At 42.4% G+C, this 12451-nt stretch overlaps 1 protein-coding gene across 4 annotated transcripts in view; it reads right to left on the bottom strand.

Moving 5' to 3' along the window:
• PAM (peptidylglycine alpha-amidating monooxygenase) overlaps positions 1 to 12451 on the bottom strand; it is a 331085-nt gene that overhangs the window by 66034 nt on the left and 252600 nt on the right. The window lies entirely within an intron of this gene.

Here is a 12451-nt window from a genome sequence, read left to right as displayed (position 1 = left end):
CCTCATGTGATGGCAGTGGAAGGTCCCTCGGCGACATCAAACCCAACGAAGGGTCGGTGACACTAAACTATATACTTATTTCCAGAAATAATCAATACACATCCACTACGTAATGACCCTGTCATTTATTTTTAATGACATCATTTCCTACTGTGTTTTTCTGCCTCCTTGTAAAGTTCTTAACCCCCCCCCCCCCCCCACTTCTGTTTGTTTTAGTTGCGGTCATGGGCACTGCTCTATGCACACTACACATCCCACAGTCCATCTAGGGCAGTGGTTCTCAACCTGGGGGTCGGGACCCCCTCAGGGGTCAAATGATGATTTGCCAGGGGTCACTGAATCCTGGGCTGTTCCTGAAGCCAGCACTGCTCTCCCAGTCTTTTTGTGTCCGCCCAGCAGGGCTGTTCCTGGAGCCCGCAGCTGCCCACTCAGCCTCTTCGCATCCGCTCATTCAGTTCATGGCATGACTGGGGGGCAGAGACTAGAGGTCAACTGACTGGTCAGGAATGTGAAGTAGGAGGGGCTGGAGGAGACTATCTCCTGATTTCAGCATAGTTGTCACTGCTACGAGACACCACAAAGTCGGAGACACAGTATGTAATACTACCTGCGACTATAGCTGCCATTAAATGTCCCCATTACAGTTCTCAGATCAGCAGATGACCTTGATCAAGGACACCTAAGTTGGCTGATCAGAACTTCCTCCAGCACTGCCACTGATCCCAACTCCCCGCCAGCACTGCCTGCCACTCATCCCACCACCAAGGAGTAAGAGAAGGAATAAAAATAGAGAATACATGGAAGGGAGAGGAAAAGAACGGGAGGAACAAAGAAAAAGGGAGAGAAAGAACAAGAAAGACGGCTAGAGAGGGATGGGAAAAAAATAAAAAAAAAAAAAACAAGAAATTAGGATAGAGAGAGAGATAAAAGGGAAAGAAAGGAGAACAAAGAGAAAGAGTGGTACATCCTAAAATGTACCATAAGGGGTTTTAATAGTGTATGAGTGGAAAGGACTCAGGGAGCACTAAATGTCCATGGGTTAGGGGTGCAAGTTACTTGTCTTTCCTTGGATGCTGACAACCCATGCTACGAAAATAATTTTACTGTTAGGGGTCCCCACAACTTGTGAAATTTTATCAAGGGGTCACGGCACTAGAAAGGTTGAGAACCAATGATCTAGGGAGAGAACAAGAGGGTGGCTAGATTTCTACATATAGTGGGACCATGGCAGGGGCGGCCCTGTCTATTAAGGGCACCCGGGCGCCACCCCCTCTATCCACGCCACCCCCTATATGGCTAATAGATAGATTCATGCAAAGCATGAATCTATTCACAACCACCCCCTATTCATGTGTCCGGCCCCTTTTTGGATGCCGGGCACAGGAATTACAGCGGGGGGTGTTTTTTTGAAGCACCTGATTAGAGCCATAGGCCATAGGCTCTAATATGCTTCAAAATAGGGTGGACTCGGAGCGCAGAGCATTGCGCTCAGAGCCCATCCAGGTGTGTTAGAAAAGCAAATGAATATTTGCTTTTCTAATACTGAATCGCCTCACTGCCATTTAGGAAGTGCGGGTCTGATACCCTTTCCCGATTGACTGAAAGGTCAGGCGATCCTATTGGATGCAGAGGAGAAAAGGGATGCACGGCGCCGTGATCCACAGTAGGAGATCCACAGAAGGAGGAAGAAAGCCGCCCGCTTCCTAGATGGGGTAAGTGCAGGGCTTTGATGCCGGGGGGGGGGGGTGACCACGGAGAACTAATGTAGCTACCCTCTAACAGCAAGGCAGATCACAGCCGCAAAATATTTGGATATGGCTGAAAGCAACAGAGGGTACTTTTTTAAACTGAGAATACACACTGTACTTGATTCTAATTTTTTTTAAGCTTGGAATTTAAGTTATATGCTTTACTAAAGTCTTGTTTTTTTAGTTAAAAATAACAAACAGGTCATATTTACCTGCTCTATGCAGTAATTTTGCACAGAGCAGCCCGGATACTCCTCCTGTTAAATGCCCCCACAGCAAGCAGCTTGCTATCAGGGCACCCGAGCCGAGTCGCAGCTCCGTGTATCCATTCAGACACTGAGCAGTGGCCCGTCCCCACCCCACCCCCCTCAATTGGCTCACTGACTTTGATTGACAGCAGTGGGAGCCAATGGCGCTTGAGGAAGAGTCCCGGATAGCGGAGTCTCTCGTATAACATCGCTAGATCTAGATGGGGCTCAGGTAAGTATTAGGGGGGATGCTGCACACAAAAGGCTTTTTATCTTAATGCATAGAATACATTAAGATAAAAAAAACCTTCTGCCTTTACAACCACTTTAGAACTTTAAGATCCCATCCATACATTGTTGCCAACATCCCAAATATAGATACCATAGGACAAAAGGTACCCCTCAGAGTACACACAGGGACTTTAATGGCAGCTAATTACATATATTGATTACAAGGATATTTATTAAAGATTGTTTAAAAAGTTTTGGTGCATATATCACCATACATTAAAATAACACAAAAGCTGATTTCAAGGTGATTGTCTCCTGATATTTGCACGCAAATTCGCCAAAAGTAATACAGAAACTACTTTTGGGAATCGGCGCAGCGTCGTACCAATTCGGACGGTGCTATTGCTGGCAATAGCCGCTGATTTGGCATTCGATTTGACATTTAAAATCGCATGCCAATTTGCATAAATGTGATCCTGGGCTAAGTCGCCGCCTTTGTGACATTTTAGTACAGTTAAAAAAAGGCAAACCGTGTCCTGCATTGTAACACCACTCCTAATCACTGCTACACATTGGACAGCAGCCCGTACCTGTTCAAGTGCAGGCTGCTGTGAATGAGCACTTAGTTCATACAATTAAAGTGATTCTAAAGCCAAAATGTCTTTTACCTTAATGCAGGAAATGCATTAAGGTAAAAAAACATTTTAGAGCTTGCCATCTTCCCCAACTTCCCTAAACACTTACATGAGTCATCAATTGATCCAGAGCTGTCTACTCCTGGATCTCTTCTCTCCTCTCTTTCACTTCACACAGGGACTCGGGCAGCAGTGGGAGCCATTGGCATCTGCTGCTGTCAATCAAATGCTGTGAGGAGGAAGCGGGGGCAGGGCCAAGCCACGCTGTGTCAGCTTGGGAGTGAGCACACTTGTAATGGGTCCTAATGGAGAAGAGTAGCCAAGATCGCCGGCAGTGGACCCCAGAAGAAGCTTGGGGCCACTCTGTGCAATACCATTGCACAGAGTAGGTGAGTATAACATGTTTATTATTTTGACTAAAAAAAAAATACCATTTGTAAAACATTAACCACTTCCTGCCCACAGTACATCATATGACGTCCTGGACTTTAAGTGGGGATATCTGAGTGATGCCTGCAGCTACAGACATCATTCAGATATTATCCTTTTCAGCCGGTGACTCTGTGCACCGTAAGAACAATCATAGCAGCTGTTCTCCTCCCGCTGCCCTCCGGTGCTTCTACCAGCTCGCCCTTGCGATCAGCGAGCTTGAGATGGAATCCACCACCAGCAGAAGCTCACCATAGAGAATAAAGAGGACCAGATTGTCCCTGGTAGTCTCTATGACTCTCAGAGGCCCGGGCGCTACGTTATGACGTCACATCCGGCCTGGCAGTTGTAAATACTGCTGTGTACACGGCAGGAAAGCCGGGATCATTATTTTATTTATTTCAGACTTTCCAGCCTGGAGGAGAGAGGTGAGGTTTTATTGACCCCAGATCTCTCCATAAAGAGGACCTGTCATTCCATATTCCTATTACAAAAGATGCTTACATTTCTTGTAATAGGAAAAAGAGTGAAAAAGAAAAAAAAAAAAAAAAAAAAAAAAAAAGGTAAAGGGATAGTGTAAAAAAAAAAACAAAAAAAAACAAACAGAATTTTTTTTTTTTTTTTAAGTGCCCCATCCCTGCGTGCTCGCAAGTCATGCCCACATATGTAAACAGGGTTCAATCCACACATGTGAGGTATCACCACAAACGTTCGTGCGAGAGCAATAATTCTAGGTCAAGACCTCCTCTAACTCTAAACAGGTAACCTGTAAAAAATTTAAAGCGTTGCCTATGGAGATGTTTAAGTACCGAAGTCTGACGCCATTCCACGAATGTGCACAATTTTAAAACGTGACATGTTGTTAGGTATCTATTTACTCATCTTTCACATTATACAAAAAAATTGGGCTAACTTTAGTGTTTTTTTTTTAAATTCATGAAATCGCGTTTAAAAAATTGCTGTGCAAATACTGTGTGACATAAAAAGTTGCAATGACGGCCATTTTATCCCCTAGGGTCTCTGCTAAAAATACATATATAATGTTTGGGGGTTCTGAGTAATTTCTAGCAAAAAAAAAAAGAGGATTTTTACATGTAGGAGCGGAGTGCCAGAATTGTCCCGATATTAAAGTGTTACTAAACCCAGGACCCTACATTCACTTTAATATCTGGTCTCCCAGAGTACACAGAGAAATTAGAAATTGAAGTATTTTAGTAAATATAAACTTCTAAATACCCTTTCTCATCAGAAGTATATAACAGTCTTGGGACTTCTATTAGTGTCTTACTAAAGCTTGTAGGAGGAGTTTTCATTCTTCTCTGACTGCCCTATGAGGCTGCAGGACCCCTAACCCTCTGTCTGGACAGTGCTGACTGGCCATGTGGTGATCACCCTCCCAAGGAAAAAAAAAAAAAACTCTCTAGCAATACACACCAAACTGAGCACGTGCAGAGTGACTCCAAAGGCTCTATTCTATCAGCAGATATATTGGGGAAGAGGGGGAGCATCAGTGAGGAGGATCAAACAGGCTTTACACAATGCAGAGGATTAACCTCTTAGGTTCCACAGTGAGTATAACAAGCATGCTTTACTGCATATACAGACTTTAGTTTAGTAACACTTTAAGCTGGCCATAAAGCAGTCATGGCGAACATTGGCACCCCAGATGTTTTGGAACTACATTTCCCATGATGCTCATGCACTCTGCCGTGTAGTGAAGCATCATGGGAAATGTAGTTCCAAAACATCTGGGGTGCCAATGTTCGCCACCACTGCCATAGAGGAATGTTTATTTTTTTTTTGTTCAGCCAGTGGGTTGAACAAAAAAAAAAGAAAAAAAAAAACAGATTCCTCCATTCACCTGGTTTATGTCTTTTTTTCCCTGCCGAGACTGATCAGCGGCTGCAGCTGCTGATCAACAAAAGTTTTCCAACTTATCCGCTGAACAGAAATCAGTCTAAGGCTAGCCATACATTATACAATTTTCTTGTGCAACTTTGGTTTAGATTTACCAAAACCATATAATAGGAGGTCAAACCTAAACACTTTCAATTTGTATGCAATCAGGCAGGCCCTTCTACTACATAGTTGAAGGTAAATCTAAAGAAAATTGAATAAGAAAATTGTATGGTGTATGGCCAGCTTTAGGATCAGCTTCTAGCATGCAAGGACAGCCACACTTGGATGACGATCGGGCCAGTCCCTGCTGAAACACCTGAACTTCAATCCATCTATAGCAACCTTAACTGTTTACATCTACTTTAAGGTAAAACACATTCCTTCCCTAACCCCAATGGTAACTTTACAAAAAAATCTGATTAAAAAATCTAGTATATATTTTATAAAAGTACATAAATAAATGTAGGTAACCCTTCAATTCATTTTTGAAAGCCATCTAGCATGTTCTGTAGAACCAGCTTCAGTGGAGGAAAATTTAGCAGTTTTGCCACTGCTGGTCATATCTGTGGCACAAGATTCAAAGCGAAATAAAAAATGCATGGGAATAAACAGTCCAGCAAAACTTGTTTTGATAGTTGAAATTTGGATTAAAATTGACTTCACAGGCACTGTGGTTGTTTTGATCATTTCCACTTCAATTTTGATGGTTTGGTTGCTTGATACCAGAAACTGATTACAATTATATATATGTCAAAAAGCTGTGGATCCTTCAATTCAGTTATTTTCTTTTTTTTGAGTTGATAGAAAACCTTTAACAATTGCCATGTTCATTGCTAGCATTAGAAAAAAAACTCTTTCAGAGGTACAGATTCAATCCTTCTCTTCTTCAGCTCCATGGACGCCCCTTTTCCTTTTGGAGTGTCCTAAAAGTAAACAGCATAGTACTAAATATCTGATCACTATTTCTACTAAGTAGATTAGTACTCTTACAGTTCAGCTTACAGTGCATTTGAAGATGACTACCTAACAGCCATATTTAATGCCGCTTTTATAGGAGGTTTGGCATTAAAAGTACCTCTATGAAAGCCTGGGTGTGCATGCGTACATAGGTGTTTACAGGGGTATTAGAAGAGGAACGTTTAGAGCAGTGATTTTCAACCAGGGTTCCTCCAGAGGTTGCTAGGGGTCCCATCAGCATTGGGTAATTTCTGCCTCTAATATAAGTTCCCGCTGACACCATTGATCTTTTTATATATCTGAAAGGAGGTAATTCTTCCCATTGACCATCATACTAATGTATCAGGAGTTGTAGATTTTTCATTTTCAGCAGGGGTTCCCCAAGACTGGAGAACTATTTCAAGGGTTCCTCTGTGTTGAAAAGGTTGAGAAAGGCGGGTTTAGAGGGCGACAAAAAAAACCCACCAAAAAGTGCATTAAGGAGAGGAGTTGAAAAGCAGAAAAAAATGCTGAATGCGCCTAAATACTAGATGCATCTAGCGTTTGGGTGTTAATTCATTTCATTGGCCAGAACAAATTAATATTCTGACCAATGGGATCCATTAATTTGGACGTTCACTCAAAAGCCAACTAAGACTAAACCTACTCCAACCCACATTCTAGGCCTATTCTATCTAACCCTGTAATAGGAAGATTTGTATATGACCCATGCTGAAGCCACTCCAATGCGGTCCCATGATCAACTGTTAGCACCAGCTTCAGCGTAGAGAAAGGACAGCTGACAATAGATGCCAAACAGTATACCTATGGGTGATGTCATCTCTCAGGCATTTGCAGCTGTTGTTGGCGATCTCCCCTCTTCACTGCAGCTGGCCGCTAGAGTGATCATGTGACTGGACCAGATTGCCTTCAGAATAGGTAAGTATACATATGATTTTTTATGAGATTATTTAGAATAGGCTTAGAATGGGGGTGGAAGTAGGTTTAGCTTTAAACTTTGACTTAACTTCCACTTTAATGCTCAAACGTTGGACACACCTCAACGTCTGTGCAATACACGGCTATTACCACTTTAGCAGCTTCAGAGGGGCTAATCAGACGCCCTATGTGCATGAGGCCTTATAAAGAGTTTTTATTCCCAGATGCTGATTCTGACACACGGGCCGAATGTCAGCCGGCATCCGCCGGTTCAATAGAAGCCAGCCAACATCCGGCCTGTGTGTATGGCAGGCGGGCCAGCTTCTGTCGAAGGCTCATGACCGAAAACTGTGCGCTGACCAGCTCCTGATCAGCACTTTCAGCTAATTGCTGAGAGCACTGACCGGAGTGTTCTGACGAGGGCCTGCCCCCCTGTCAGAACACAATAGCTTAGCAGGGGAGATCACTGTACTAACATTGGATTATCAGTACAGCGGTTTCCGATCTGCGCTGACAGGTTTTTTTTTTTTATTCAACCCGCTGGGTTGAAAGAAAAAAAAAAAAAAGTGGTGTGTGCTAGGCTTTAGTTACAGCTCATAGGAACCAATCAAAAATCTTTCTTGTACTGGTCTGATTTTAGACGAATACATTTAGCTCTGACACTTCCAGGTAGCATCAGACCCTGTATATACCTCCCAGCCCCCACAGATTCCTAGGAGGTCTGCGTGAACATGTTACACACCCTAAATACAGGAGTAACATGTTTAAAAGGTGAAACTATCCTTTATAAGATGCGGTCTTGAGGTGGCATATCACCATCCTATGAAACGTAACCCACTGTGAAATGCTTTTCAGTGGGACAGCTAGGACTACTGCACATGAGAAGAGGCCCTTATTCTAGTTAGCATCTATCAAATTACAAGAGACGTATGGCCAAAAGTTTTTGGGCCATTTTGCTCTCCTATGACCCAGTCACCACTCTGAGCAGACCAAGAACCGAGCGATCAGCGGTCATGTGATTGCTCAGTTCTCAGTCTTAGAGCGGACGTAAGACAGCTGCAGCATCACACAATTACTGCAGCATAAAGCTTTGAAAATAAGCCCACATTCACATTGGGCGATTTGACAAATCGCTGTCTATTGCTGGCAATTGAACTGTCCGAATCGTTGCGACTCTGACTTTGCGGCGCCGCACCGATGCCCAAAAGTAGTTTCTGCACTAATTTTGGCTAATTTGGGGGCAATTTGAATAGAAATCTGTGTATGAATCCGCACAGATGTCTGTCAAATCTCCCCTGAAATCGGACTGAAATGCTGGTTTGAAATGATTTCAAACCGGCCCTCAGTGTGAACATGGGCTAAAACCTGAAAGCTGATCAGTTACTATACATAGCTGCACCAGATTCTGTATGAACCAATTTTAGCAAATCTCCCCCCAAGGATAATGAGCTTTGCTAAAACTAAACAGGAAAGGAAAAATAAAAAAAGTTTTGGCTTTAGCTATACTGTATCTGAATTTGACATCCCACCACTGTGCACTTATCAACTTTGTTCCTATAAATAGCCAAACGTATTCCTTCATTGTCCAAATTTTTTAATGTTTGCCGGCCAAGTTAAAGTGACACAGCTGTGGTTCGGGTCACCAAGCAAGGTGCAGGTGATCTTTGAAAGCTGAAGTTTACCCAAAATAACTCCCCTCTATAGATTCAGTGACCGAACGTAAGCTGGCTATACACTAGATTTTTGATAGAATGTATGAAAATTCTTTGTACATTTGATGAGACAAATGTTGTTTGAATGTACTGCAAAATGTGTTTGCTTTTTACTTTTGATTTTGGAATGAATGTCATTTTCTGAAAAATAACATTAACTGTTAGAAATTCGTTTGAGAAAAATTTTCCATCCTGCTCCTTTGAATTTTCAACTGTGGTCGACAATGAACATCTATTTACCCTACTGATCAGAAAATCGAACGAAGGTTCTTAAAATTGAAAATTTTGAACAAAATTCTAGTAGTGTATAGTCCGCTTTGCCTATAATGAATTATGTCCCACATCCTGCAGGCAACTGGATCCTGTAGAACTCTTCTGTACAGGGATACCCTGTCCTTTTCCTGCAGATGAAATTCCAGAGCTGTGGGGGGTTAATAACCCCAAGCCCTCTGTGAAGCTGCATGAACAAGCTCCTGACAGGGACCCACATCGTCCTCCCTTCTTCGACAAAAGCCGTTTCATATTGTACACTGCATGTTACACGATCTGTGAATGGATGAGAGTCAGATGAATCACAGGATTCTCTCCCCATTCAGAGATCATATTACATGTAGCGTACACTATGAAACCACGTTTGTTGTTTCATAGTGTTTCATTCGATTTTATGGGAATTTCAGAAACTTGGCTTGACAGCTCACATGACTGGCTGGCAACCATTCAGGGGTATTCTCTATATTGTAAGGACAGGGAGGGTAGGAAAGGAGGAGGGGTATGACTGTACATCAAGAATGAATTGCAAGTGAACGTAAGGGACAACATTACTTATGGAGCAAAGGAGAAGTAGGAGTTCCTTTGGTTGGAGCTCCAAAGGGAGGAAACTAATGGGAAATTAATAGTGGGCATATGCTACAGGCCCCCTAACCTGAAGGATGAGGAGGAGTCTGACTTTCTATCACAGTTCAGAACGGTGGCAAGGCAGGGCAATTTTATTATAATGGGGGATCTCAATTATCCAGATATCGAGATTGGGAGGAAGGAACTGCTTACTCATCTAAGGCTCGCCATTTCCTGAATATCTTGCAGGACAATTTCATGGGTCAGTTGGTGAATGCACCAACAAGAGATAAACCATTACTAGACCTCCTGATCACAAACAACACAGACAGGATCGCGAATGTGGAAATACCGGGCAACTTAGGAAACAGTGATCACAAGGTAATTACATTCAGTATAAATCACAGGAAAAGGAAACACAATGGTAATACAAGTACACTCAATTTCAAAAGAGCCAACTTCCCTAAACTGCGCTCAATGCTACATATTAAAGTGTTTGTTAACTCAAATTTCTAAATTACTGGCAGCCCCTCTATCTACAGGCACCCTGTGTAAGTCTTTTCTAAAGATGAGGCTTGCAAATACCTATTTAGGGCGATCTTCAGGCTGGTCACGTGACTCACGGCCATTTTACAGTTCCGATACATGGCTTCTGCAGGAGGGGCTGAGATCTCCCTTTGACGTCACCCGGGAGGTCACATGGCAGCTCAGCCCCTCCCATAGAAGCCCTGTCTCAGAGCTGTAAAGCGGTCGTGAGTCACATGACCGGCCTGAAGATAGCCCTAAATAGGCATTTACAAGCCTCGTTTTTAGAAAAGACTTGCTACCAGTAATTACAAATTACCATTGGGGGAATCCAGGATAGAAAAAGATCTGGGGGTTCTAGTAGATGACAGGCTCAAAAATGACATGCAATGCCAAGCTACTGCAAGTAAAGCTAGCAGAATATTAGCATGCATTAAAAAGGGGATTTACTCCAGACATAAAACTATTATTCTGCCACTTTACAAAACTCTGGTTCAGCCACATCTTGAGTATGCTGTCCAGTTCTGATGCTCAGGAAGGATATGCTGGAACTGTAGAGAGTGTCCAGAGAAGGGAAACAAAGCTAATAAAGGGACTGGAGGACCTCAGTTATGGGGAAAGACTACAAGCAATAACTTATTCTCTCTGGAGATAGGAACGCTTGAGCGAAGATATGAAAGTGATATACAAATACCTTACTGGTGACCCTAGCATAGGGAAAAATTTTCAGTGGGAGGTCGTTTAAAAAGACATGCAGATATTCATTGAAACTAGAGAAGCGGTTTGACTTTAAACTGCTAGAGAGTTCTTTACTGTCAGAGCAGTGAGGATATGGAACCCCCTTCCACAAGCAGTGGTATCAGTAGGGAATGTCGCTAGTTTCAAAAAATTTTTAGATGGGCATCTTAATGATCGCAAAATGCAGGGATATGGAATTTAATACTGACAACTTAAAACTGGATGGACCGGTGTCTTTATTCAACGTTACCAACTATGTAATTCGGTAACTTTTACCAATAAGGAGGAGATAACTCTCTGCTGTGCCCCTCCAGCGCTCACAGGAGCAACGTGCTGTGTAGGGGTATGGTAGTGGCTGGCTCAGTATCCCAGTAGCTCTTTAAGAGGCCGAACCAGCTGCCGCCCAAGCATCTGAGTGGATCCTGACTTCAAAGTCGGGACCTCTCTAGAGCACAGACTGATTCAGCGACGTTAGCTGACAGTGCACTTTTGCCCACTGTCGGTTGAAAACAGGTCACAGGAGTACAGAATGAAGCGCGTTCCTGTGTTCCAAAAAGCTTAGGCCCTACTTCTCCTTTAAAGTACAGTATATGTAAACTCAAGGTCTGCATGAAATTTTAAGAGCTTTTGAACAAAACTAGTTCACTCAAATGACAAGAAAGAATATTCAGACAACAATTTTTCTAAATTTGTAAATAATATAACCGTTTATGGACAACTAGCGGGTCTATTTAGCCCTTCTTGTTGTTACCTTGGACCAGAAGTTAATCAGTCCCCATGTTTGTTGAGAAAAAAAGCACTCCTCATCTGGGTGATCTATTTACATTGCAAGGATTTTAACAAACTTTGTTGCAGATTCCTACCTTTTGTTATTCTGAAGAAATAGCGGTTTGTCTGTGTCCATGTGCTTCTGTATGGGAGTGGTTTCATAATTATCAAGCAGCTGCTGTACCTGCAGGGCTCTAATGAGGAAAATTACAGGGTCTGCTCTCCTTTAGACATGATTTCCTATTGCGAGAATTATATTTTTGTTGCAGGGGATGCCTGATATCTGACTTGTATCTTAGTGTAGACTTCTGGAAAAGTCAGTGAGCCAATCACACAAGAAGGAAATTATGTTTGTAGGGGGGGGGGTGTTCTCTAAACATTCTGTGTAGAGAACACCACCAGGTAGCCATATTGCATTGTACTTTACAGAATATTACAGCGCAAAAGGAAAGATCATTTTTAATAACATTCAATTACAATATGGCCATGCGGAAATTGGCAAGGTCTGCATCCCTTTAGATATAATTTTACTTTGGGAGTATCTCACCAAAAATGACATTTTGTTGCAGGAGGTGCTAAATATCTGACTTGTATCCTAGTGAAAACTTCAGAGAAAATCAGTAAGCCAATCACCCAAGCAGGAAACTATATTTTAAGGGGGCAGTCTGTACATCATCTGTGTACAGAACGCCTCCAGGTAGCCATATTGCATTTTACAGAAAATTTGCAATTGTATACGCTATATATTTTTTTATTTGCTAATTTTTTTTCTCACAAAAGTAGAGTTACCCTTTAAAGATAAATGGAAT

This window comes from Aquarana catesbeiana, linkage group LG01 (genome assembly GCF_042186555.1).
Source record: "Aquarana catesbeiana isolate 2022-GZ linkage group LG01, ASM4218655v1, whole genome shotgun sequence".
Taxonomy (NCBI): domain Eukaryota; kingdom Metazoa; phylum Chordata; class Amphibia; order Anura; family Ranidae; genus Aquarana; species Aquarana catesbeiana.
Note: the sequence above shows the minus strand (reverse complement) of the source record. Positions and strands in the feature narration are given on the sequence as shown.